The sequence below is a fragment of the Helianthus annuus genome, chromosome 14 (assembly GCF_002127325.2).
Source record: "Helianthus annuus cultivar XRQ/B chromosome 14, HanXRQr2.0-SUNRISE, whole genome shotgun sequence".
NCBI lineage: Eukaryota > Viridiplantae > Streptophyta > Magnoliopsida > Asterales > Asteraceae > Helianthus > Helianthus annuus.
The window spans coordinates 22125808-22138029 of NC_035446.2; positions in this window are offsets into that span (position 1 = coordinate 22125808).

The window sequence follows — 12222 nt, forward strand, 5'->3', positions numbered from 1 at the left end:
CCTTGAGACGTTCCCGGATCTGGACAATCTTGTCCGTTGTCTGGAAAACAATCTCTGGTCCTGATAATTGGACCTCTCCTACTTCCGCCCAACAAACAGGCGATCTACATTTCCTACCGTATAATGCCTCGAAAGGCGCAGCCTTTATGCTGGTGTGGTAGCTATTATTGTAGGAGAATTCGATTAGGGGTAGGTTCTTATCCCAGTTACCACCTAAATCGATCGCACATGCACGAAGCATGTCTTCAAGCGTTTGGATAGTACGCTCACTTTGACCGTCCGTCTGTGGGTGGTAAGCCGTACTAAAGTTTAAACGCGTGCCCAAAGATTGCTGGAAACTTTTCCAGAAATGAGACGTGTATCTAGTATCCCTGTCGGAGATAATAGACACAGGTATGCCGTGTAAGGCTACAATCTTATCTACATAAAGTTGGGCTAACATATCGGAGCTATACGTCTCCTTGATGGGTAGAAAATGAGCTGATTTAGTCAGTCTATCGACTATGAGCCATATTGTATCGTTTCCTTTCCTGGTTTTGGGTAACTTGGTTATGAAGTCCATAGTTACGCATTCCCACTTCCACTCGGGAAGCTCAGGCTGTTGTAGCAAGCCAGATGGCTTTTGGTGCTCGGCTTTGACTTGAGCACAGGTCAAGCACTTTGCTACGTGGGCGGCCACAGACTTTTTCAAGCCTATCCACCAATAGTTCGCCTTTAAATCTTGATACATCTTGTCTGCACCAGGATGGACTGAATATTTGGAACTATGGGCTTCCTGGAGGATAACATCTCATAGTCCTCCATAAATCGGAACCCATATACGTCCGTTCAGTCTAAGGATTCCATCCTTTCTAAGAGTCAACTGCTCCTCAGTTACTCCTAACCTTTCATTAGGATAATTAGCTTCCAACACAGCCTCTCGCTGTGCAGCTAATATCCTTTCAATCAAATTGTTCTTGACTTCAATGCTCTTGGCATTGATTCGAATAGGTTTTACCCTTTCCTTCCTGCTCAAGGCATCAGCGACTACATTCGCCTTGCCGGGATGGTACCTGATCTCGCAATCATAGTCATTCAAGGTTTCCATCCAACGGCGCTGCCTCATGTTCAACTCCTTCTGGTTGAACAGGTGCTGGAGGCTTTTGTGATCAGAATAAATCACAAATTTAATACCATAAAGGTAGTGCCTCCACAATTTCAGTGCAAATACAACGGCACCCAACTCCAAGTCATGGGTGGTGTAATTCTTTTCATGCACCTTTAATTGCCTTGAAGCGTAGGCAATCACCTTGCCCTTCTGCATAAGCACACACCCCATGCCCGTGTGTGATGCATCGCAGTAAACTACGAATTCATCTGTACCTTCAGGTAGTGTCAACACAGGTGCGTTGCTTAGCTTTTGCTTCAGTATTTCGAAGGACTCTTGCTGCTTTGGGCCCCAATTAAACTTTTCTTTCTTCTTTGTCAGGGAAGTCAAGGGCGCAGCAATCCTCGAAAAATTTTCAATAAACTTCCGGTAGTATCCTGCTAATCCCAGGAAGCTACGGATTTCGGTAGGCGTCTTTGGCTCTTGCCAGTTCATGACTGCCTCTACCTTAGCGGGATCCACTTGGATACCACGCTCACTCACAACGTGACCTAAAAACTGAACCTCTCGTAGCCAGAATTCACATTTCGAGAATTTGGCGTAGAGTTTCTCACGCTGTAGTAATTCGAGAATGCAACGGAGGTGCTTCTCGTGGTCAGCTTGGTTCTTGGAATATATAAGGATATCGTCGATGAAGACTATGACAAATTTGTCCAAATACGGCTTGCAGACGCGATTCATAAGATCCATGAACGCAGCCGGTGCATTTGTGAGCCCAAAAGGCATCACTAAGAACTCGTAATGACCATAGCGAGTCCTAAATGCGGTCTTATGTACATCCTCATCTCTGACCCTTAGCTGATGATAGCCCGACCTCAAGTCAATCTTCGAGAAATAGCTTGCTCCTTGCAGCTGGTCAAACAGATCATCGATCCTTGGCAAAGGATATCTGTTCTTTATGGTCACTTTATTTAGCTCTCGATAGTCGATGCACAACCGCATCGATCCGTCCTTCTTCTTTACAAATAGGACTGGTGCTCCCCAGGGAGATGAACTAGGTCTGATAAAACCTTTCGCCAGCAGTTCATCCAACTGGGTCCTCAGTTCTTTCATTTCCGTTGGAGCTAGCCTGTAAGGTGCTCTTGCTATCGGAGCCGCTCCAGGAATGATGTCTATTCTGAACTCCACTTGTCTATCTGGTGGCAAACCAGGTAGTTCTTCAGGAAAAACCTCGGGATATCCAGAAATGACAGGAAGATCCTCGATCTTCGGCTTAGGTTCTTCAATTATCACCTGAGCCATGTAAATTACACAGCCTCTGTTTAAACACCTTGAAGCTTTGAGCATAGATACGTCCTTGGGTAATCCGTACTGCGTGTCTCCTCGAATGGTAAGAGATTCACCACTCGGAGTCTTTAAAACTATATGCCTTTTGCCGCAAATGATTTGGGCCTGGTTATGGGATAACCAGTCCATGCCTAGGACTATGTCGAAACCCGCCAGCTTGAAGGGAAGTAGAGATAGAGGAAAAGAATGGTTCCTAATGGACATTTCACATCCCTCTAGAACAGTAGAGACGGTTTCTATCGTGCCGTCTGCTAACTCTACTTCGTATTTCACGTCAAGGGTTTTGATAGGCATATTTAGTAGTTGGCAAAATTTCTGGTCTACAAAGGATTTATCGGCGCCAGAATCGAATAGTACTCTTGCAAATATATTATTTACGAGAAAAGTACCTGTAAGCACGTTGTCGTTCTGGACCGCTTCCTTTGCATCCATGCGAAAAACTCTCGCATTTGACTTCTTTGTCTCTTCCGCCTTCTTGGCATACTTAGGGCAGTTACTCTTGATGTGCCCCTTTTCATTACAACCATAGCAGGTTGCATCCTTGATCTTTTTGCACTCCACAGTCTTATGATCCTTGGACTTGCATAGTCCACAGGAAGGAGTCTTTGATTGCGACTGTGAATTTGATGCAAATCTGCATTTCCCAGAGTGGGGTTTCTTGCATATGTTGCAGTTGGGCCTTTCACCAGTTTGCCCATCTTTCTTTGCCTCCGACCCCTTTTTACCATCACCGTTTCCACGGTGCTTTTTCCCTGACCTCCGCGAGGTATCATCCTCACGTTTCCTCTTCTCAGCCTCCTTGCTCCTTAGTGTCCTCAGACGGACAGCGTCTAAGGTGAGAGATAAGGAGAGGTCAGTAACTGACCTGAAGGTCGTCGGCCGAGAGGCCTTTACGCTAGCCTTTATTGCAGGCTCTAATCCCCCAATGAAACGGGCGATTCTTCTGGGTTCTGGTGTCACAAGGTATGGGACCAGGCGAGACATCGTATTGAAGCTCGTCAAATATGCCTGGCAGTCCAGGTTCGTCATTACCAGTGACACAAAGTCAGCCTCGATCTTCTCAACCTCGTGCTGAGGGCAGTAGTTTTCCTTAATGAGAGCAATAAATTGCTCCCACGTCATTTTATACAAAGCAGACTTACCAGATGCCTGCACCAACGCCCTCCACCATGCCAGGGCCTCGCCCTTAAATGACTGGGACACATACTTCACCACATCCCTCTCTGCACACCCGCTGATGTCCACAATAGTGTCCATCTCATCTAGCCAGGTGATACAATCCACAGCACCTTTCTCCCCTGTAAATTCCCGGGGCTTACAAGATACAAAGTATTTGTAGGTGCAACCCTTAGCATTTGATGCTTCAGTATATTCTCTATCGCGATGAATGCTGTTCTCAGTGGACGAGTGTTTGTCGTCATCTTTCTTGGGTTGAGAGGGTGGTTTGGAGTGTGTCTTTGGCTTAGAGGGTGGTTTTGACACGGTTCTGCCTTGGGACTCAGTATATTGACGATCAAGAGCTGCCTGAACAGCATTGTCAATAAGAGCCTTCAGTTGTGCGCCTGTCAAATGCACTGGCGTATTGTCGTAGTCATCTTCATTAGTATGGCTATTCTCTCCGTTGGGATCCGCCATTGTAACTTGAATCTGTTACAGAAGATAACACAATTTTATTCAGGAGATTATTATATAATTGTCTTTTATGACAATTTGTCAACCATGGTACAGAGACCATATTTGGTTAACTTATTATTTTATTACATATTAGGATTTGAATATATCCTATTTCAGCTATATAAATAGTATTGGCGGCATAAAGCCTAATCACGAGGATGTTTTATAATTTTAGCCGAGATTTCAGAGAATCAAAGGCATAGAGATTTGAGCCGTAGTTCTTTTATCTCTTTCTGATAGAGAGTCATAGACTACCACTGCCTTTTGTCTTCATAAGACAATTATTATGGCCCATAGGCACTACACCTCTAATGGATGTTTCAATATGGTTGGCCCGTAGGCGCTACATCTCTAATGGATGTTTTAATATGATTGGCCCGTAGGCACTACATCTCTAATGGATGTTTTAATATGATTGGCCCATAGGCACTACATCTCTAATGGATGTTTTAATAAGGTTGGCCCGTAGGCACTACATCTCTAATGGATGTTTTAATATGATTGGCCCGTAGGCTCTACATCACTAATGGATGCTTTAATAATATTGGCCCGTAGGCACTACATCACTATTGGATGTTTTAATAAGATTGATCACCTTCATTGGTGATTTAACCCGCGATTTATAAATCATTTAGTTGGGTTTTGAATTCCTTTAAGGATTATTGTATAAGAATGACGTGCGTGATTTTAACGAATCACATCTGTCATGATTGTTAACATGCGTACAGAGGTTAACAGGGAATCAGAATCTTTTCAATTAGGTCGTACCATCTTGACTGGATCTTAAAAGACACCAAGCTAGGTTTCACCTTTTAAGATTCTTTATCTAGGCAGATCAATATAAAAGGAATGGTTTTGATTTATTTCATACATATTAAAACAAAACTCATAACATACATTCCATAGTCTCAAATACACTTATATATTGCCCTAAACGGGTCTTTCAAATAGTACATACCTCCATAGAGGTTTTAAAATAAGTGACAAGTCCACGCAGGGACTAACATAAGATAAGTGTCCATGTAAGGACCAAAAGATAAGTCCACGTAGGGACTGAAATACGATAAGTGTCCACGCAGGGACTTATTTCAAAACAGAAATTACATTAGTACAACTATTAAGGGCTAATGGTCACGTTTCTTCTTTTTGCCCTTTAGTAGGTTCGCTAAGCCCTTGAGAAATCCTCGGTGGCTCTTTTTCTCTTCCTCGAACTCTCTCTCCACACGATCTAGTCGATGGAGTATTTCTTCCTGTTCAGGAGGAGAGAAACGTGGTTGTGGCGCTTGATGCGGAACTGGAGGTCTGGGAGGTATTGGATACCCATGAGCTGAGTAGTCCGGTGGTCCCATGTTCCCATGAGCTCCGTCAGGGTAGCGCGCATTATATCTAGCCGACACCACATATGGGTCGCGTTCATAATTGTAGTTGTATTGTGCTTGTGACGGTTCGAACGGGTTGTAAGCCGTTGGACCCGTGTAAGCAGGTATGGGTTGGTCATACCCAAATGGTGGCGAATTTGGTGCAGCTGGTGCGGAGTTCGCCTCCTGTATAGGACTTGAAGGTCCTTCTTCTTGTAGTGGCGGATAGTGGCTACTACTAGAGTGTCGAGGGGTGCTGAAGTGGATACCCCCTCCTCCTCGTGTAGACATACGAGCATTTGTCCTCCTACGCCTCGGCGGATCAGGCATTACTGGTTGTGCCGGTGGCGGAGGTGGTGGCGTAACTGCCACAAAGCGTGAATCCTCAGAGGGATCCTGTGGATGTCGCGGTTGTTATGATGTCTGTTGAGGTGGCGTGTAGTACCACTCGTGTCGGTCAAACAACGCTTGGAAACTGTCTGGTCCGTGATAGGGTGTGCCATGGAAGGATGACCCATCAGAGATTTCTATCGGATGCGTGGGCGTACCACGCGCAGGTTCAGTTGGATCAGTATCTTCATCCATATGATCCTCGGAGAAATGATCTTGCGGCCCTAATGGAACAAAGCCTGAAGGTTCCTGTATGTAGTCAGCCGGATTAAACTGACCTATGAAGTATGGAATAGGGTCGTCGTAATTTCGGTGCGATACCGAACGTTGTAGAGGTATGAAGGAAGGTTGTGGGTTGTTGGGATCATTTTCTGAGTTTGGTCCAAAGGAGTGCCGATAAGATGGCGTCGAGCTGTGCGAGGTGGAATGCCTCACGGGTTCGTAAAGATCTCTTCGTCGTTGTGGTTCTTCGCTCCTTGTCATGGAAGGATGTCTTGTACCTGATGGTCCAGCTTCGCTATCGTGATGTGTCACGATATCTCCTCTGCCTCTTCTTCCCCTTCCTCTTCCTCGGAATATAACAGGTGGCATTTTCGTGCTTTATAAAACTTTAAATTCCAATAATAAAAGAAAAAGACAAAACTGGAATAACAATTCGAATTTGTCCTAAGTTCTTGTCTAGACTCAAGTATGTGCAATTGTGTCATTGAGATTAAACACAATAGGATAGTGTTTAATTCACTCAACGTTGGCTCTTATACCAACCTGTCACACCTCGATTTCCACGTGTCTCACCGGTGGGCCCGGTGGGGGATTACCGTGACGATGTTGGCAACAATATAGTCAAACCACACAATTATATAATGCACAGCGGAAGCTTTAGATAAATATATAAACTTCAACCTCTGGTTGTAATATCAAATGTATTACAGAAGTTGAATATATCCACAGCGGATCAAAAAGTAATAAATATTGTTCATTCAGATGCAGCATCAAGTTTGCGAGACTATGTACGATGCTTAGGACGCCTATACCAGCCCATTTCGTATAGTACCTGCACTTAATCTTTTTGGGGAAAATACGTCAGTTTACACTGGTAAATACATTCAACTGACACATTTGAAAATGTTTATTAAAATTGATTTGAATGCACAAGGCACAAACTCTTTTATAACTTGGGAAAATTATTAAAATCTTGTGAACGTTTTATATGTTCTTTTATGCGTTCAGTAGCCCGGGTCGTGCCGGGTTAAAGATTTATAGACACACCACATTGCGTAAAACCGTAGTATAAAAACCAACGGCTACGTCTTTTAATTTAATGTCGACAATATATACCGGGTGTACGCCTACACCGGGATGTCGATGGTCGTGGCCATTTCGTAAAATGATGCCAAGGATATCCGGGACAACGGTCATTAAACCCCCCAAAGGCTTTTAAGAAACAAAACTGTTTAAATGAGCCGATCATATTATTTAATTAACCACCTAAGCGATGGAAAAATATAATGCTCAATCAAGCGGTATTAATATACCGTAACCCAAGCCCATATAGGGGAAATAAGTTAAAGTATTTACCTTTGCAAGTATATTTCCTTAATTTGGATTAAATCACCGATAGCTTTTACTGGGGCTCCTAATCTGGAACGAAGGTTTTAATTAACCTCTTAGAATCCTAACGAGTCGTTATAATGGCCGTAGCCTAGACCGGTTGGTTCCGATATGTGAATATGGTTTAATCGCGTGAAAAGGCGAAAACCGAGAATGGAGTGCGATTATGACCCAACAAGTTCAGAGACTTGTTTTATATGGGTTTATGGTTCACACTCTGGATTTTGGGGTCCAAATAATATAATTTGACCCGTATCGGCTAATTTATGAAAACTAGTTTCATAAGCCGGACCGTGCGCGCAATAGGCGAAACGGTTAATCATGAGAGTCGTACACTTATTTCCTAAGTCAATATGCCTTAAAGAGGTTGTGGTATCAGTAGGATACCTTCCGTGATGCCCGTAACGAGTTTTAGTTAATATTACGCCCCTTAGGGGCTTTTCGGTCATTTTAAAGACTTTTAAAGAGCTTTTCGAGTTCTACAGGAAATCTGAGTTTCCCGTACAGCTTATAAAGCTTAAAATACTTTATTTATTATTTAAAATCAGTAGCAACTGGAATCGGGTCAAAAGACCTTGTAGAACTCATGTTTTGGCCGAAAAGGGCATATTCGGTATTTACCGAACCGTAGCCATAACCGCAGGTTATGAGCAAGGTAAAATTGATTAAAAATCTTTAAAATTCCCAAAATATTATTCTAATACAGTGGGTAAAAGTTTTGGTGACGAAATCTTGGTTTAGATAGGTGTTATGCTAATTGCGCCGTTTATTACAAAAGTTTACTTTAATTGCGCTATTTAGCATAACTCTCATTCTAGATCTCGGGTTGACATGAAACTTTAAGGACATGCTTATAATTTAGTAAGCAAGGTTCTGGTCCGTTCACGTGTCCGAAATACTCGTTTTATTTTCAAAATGGCGTTACGGTCAACTTTTAGGCGATTAACGGAAATGCGTAAAAGACTCGGATAACTCATGAACCGATCACAGAGGTTTATACCATCATGTAACCTGGTCCTGAGAGAGTCCTAAGGTATGTCTATACCTCACTAAAACGGGTCAGAACTGAAGTCAATGCAAAAGTCAAACTTTTGCGACATTCGGCTCCGAACCGGGTCAATATAGCAAATGGTCGATTCAAACGAGCGCAAACAAGTTTATATACTTAATATCATATTTTATGAGTGTCAAAACAGGTTTCTTAGTATGTACATTACAGATTATACATAAATCGCTAAAATAGCTTTCTGTTGACTTTTTAAGTGCGCGTTTGACTCGATATTTGTCATAGTTAGAGTGGTGATCAGGGGGAACCCTTTTAGAGGTTTATTACCCACATAAATACCAACTCAAAACTACTTTTGATCCGTCATAAGACTGAACCATTTGCAAGTTATTGTAATGACAACCGTTAGTTACGACGGTTGTGTTTATAAGCTATAACTATGGAAATGTATGACCAAAATGGTTATGAACGACTTACAGAAGTGGTATCTTGCTTAGAGAGCAGAAGGGAATGCTAGAGAGCCCTTAGAATGATCAGATAGAAGTGTTTGTGTTGTGGTGAAGTTTATGAACCAAATATGCTTATTTATAGTGTTCACAAGACCTCAAGATCATCACAACTCAGTCTACCTTTGATCATGGATCATGGGCAGGTGTCCCTAAGTGATATGGGTCGAGTAGGGGGCACCCATGCTCCATTAATTGGTTGTTTGGTCGTTCAAAGGCTCCAAAAGGCAAGATGTTACAACTTTCTGCATCTGGGCGTCTAATGCGGCCCGCATGGGAGTTTCATGCGTTTATAATGCGGGTCGCCTGAGATCCAATTATCAGACGCCTATATTAGGAGGCTCGCGGCCCGCCTCAACTTATCCCTAACCTTCACGCGGGTCGCGAGAGGTTATAAATTCAGAAATTTTAAATCTTTTGTCATGATTGCGAAATCCTGGTAATTAATAACGAAATCTTTCGTAATGATTTACCTGACCTTTCGGGTTTGAAGGGGTAACTTTGCGGTTTGGCCCTTGGTTAATTACGACTAAGGACCTCGTGTTATTTACCCACGCTATTAAGTCCCCGGTTAGTTAATTTATTTATTCTGAAAGTCTTAACTTTCATTGCTGACGCTTTTAACCCTTCTCATACGAATTTGAGTATAACTCTCTCGTTTTAAGACGGAACTTCGCGGAATTTATACAGTATATTCTAGTGAGCGTATAATACTGTTACGGAGCCTTGGGAACGTTAAAGGGTCACTCAGAGGTATAATTAAACATGTTGACACAGTTAACCCCTGTAGCTCGTAATCTCTCACTTTTTTCCGCGTTTCGCTTCCGTACGATCTATGATTTATTCGTTTGAAGGTACAAGCATTATTTAGGGTTACTATACAGTATATTTACCCTTGTTGACATTTATAACCCTCGAATTTATATACTTTCAAGGTTTGTCAAAATTAGTCCTTTATTTATTATAGATGCCACGTGAAATCAAATGACACGTGTTAACACATCATTGGACACAAAAATTCGAGGTGTTACAGACTGGCTCTCAGTTAGTTCGCCCAATCATTGTTGACTCACAAGCATCTTCTTCTGTCAACAATCTCGTTTCAAATGAGGTGTTTAATGATGCTGTCGACTACAATTTGTCATCGGAAGATGAGGAGTATGTTGATGCAAATGATGGTGAAGCACCGCGTCCAGTTCAAGGTACTTCAGAAGCAACGGATCCAGTGTCTGCGCCAATTGTCCAAGAAGAAAATGCATCATCTTCTACAACTCACAGCTTCAGAATGATATCGGGAATTTAAATATCAATAACTTGAGGACCAATGTTGAAATTCCTCCAGTTCCTGAAACCCGAATTCATAACATTCATCCTCAGCAGAATATTATAGGTGATGTTCTCAGTGGTGTAAGGACAAGGAATCAAATCAGAAATAACGAAAATGCTGGCTTGTATGCTGAGATACGAGAATCGGGACAACAAAATGATTGGTCTTTCGCCTGCTATGTTAGCCAAGAAGAGCCTAGATCTTGGAAGGAGGCATTGAAAGATGATTCCTGGGTGGAAGCAATGCAGGAAGAACTGCAACAATTCCAGAAGCTAGGTGTCTGGAAACTCGTAGAGAAACCTGCTGGTTACAAGAAGATTGATACCCGTTGGGTGTTTAAATGCAAAAAGGATGACCACGGAGTTGTTATCCGGAACAAAGCACGTTTAGTCGTTCAAGGTTTTCGTCAGATTGAAGGGATCGACTACAACGAAGTGTATGCACCTGTTGCACGTCTGGAAGCAATTCGGATCTTTCTGGCTTATGCCTCATTCAAAGGATTCAAGGTTTACCAGATGGACGTCAAAAGTGCATTCTTACTTGGTGTGGTTGAAGAAGAAGTGTACGTCGAACAGCCTCCAGGTTTTTAAGATCCTATTCATCCCGATCGGGTTTGGTTGCTCAACAAAGCTCTCTATGGTCTTCATTAAGCACCGCGAGCTTGGTATGCAACCTTATCTAATTACTTGCTGGAGAACGGTTTTCGAAGGGGTCTTATCGACTGTACTCTTTTCATCAAAGAACAAGATGGAGATCTTCTTCTGGTACAGGTATACGTCGATGATATTATTTTTGGTTCTACTAATGATGTCTTGTGTAGGAATTTCGAGCGCATTATGCAGGATAAATTTGAGATGAGTGCTATGGGGGAAATGACCTTCTTTTTGGGCCTACAAGTACAACAAACAGAGTCTGGGATATTCATTCATCAGACTAAATATGTTGGCGACATCTTGAGCCGGTTCCAGATGTCTGATGCAACGCCCATTGGTACCCCATTGCCACAAAATCACAGAATTACTCCAGACTTGAAGGGTGAAGCTGTTAACCCCTCATATTACCGCGCAATGATCGGATCTCTTATGTACCTCACAGCATCAAGGCCAGATATAATGTACCCAACATGTCACACCCCCAAAATCCCACACGCGGAGTACCACCGCTTGGGAGCGTGACTGACCAGGATCAAGCCATCAATCATATCAAACATAGCATTTAATAATAAAAGTAATTAATGTAAATCATCATGACATGAATTGATGTTCCAAAACCAATCATTGTTTAAATAGCGGAAGCATAGTATGTAATCTCAAAATACTTATAAGTTCGAATAACGCTCATGATCCATCTGCCACAACGACCTGCTCCTTCCTTGTGCAAGCTCCATAAAGTACCTAAGGTCCTGCAAGGCATGCAGCAAATAATCAACAAACTAGTTGAGCGAGTTCACAGGAGGTAAGGTCATAATATAGTGCATAAGTATAACTAGTGGGGGCTTCCCATGTTTATCCTGGCTAATGAGGGCTTCTCATTAATGGTACTTACTAGACTAACTTCCGACCAAGTGTTCTTCTTTACCGAGAACAGGAAAACGTACAGGGTCACGTAGGCTTTACGTGACGTGCCCTTCCCCGAGGACAGTGGTACGCGTGGGGACTACGTAGGCTTTACGCAGCGTGGCCTTCCGACCTGGAAGCCAGTGGATGGTATTGGGTTACGTAGGCTTTACGTAACGTGTCCTCCCGACCCGGGAGACAAATGGCAAGTACTGGGTTACGTAGGCTTTACGTAACGTGTCCTGACTAACCTGAGGACGATGGTCTATAGTCTAGAGAATGCGTAAGTACGAGTAACTCTTTCAACATCAACATATCCAACCCAACTCCCAACCCGGGAATCCCATGCCTTGGCTGTGT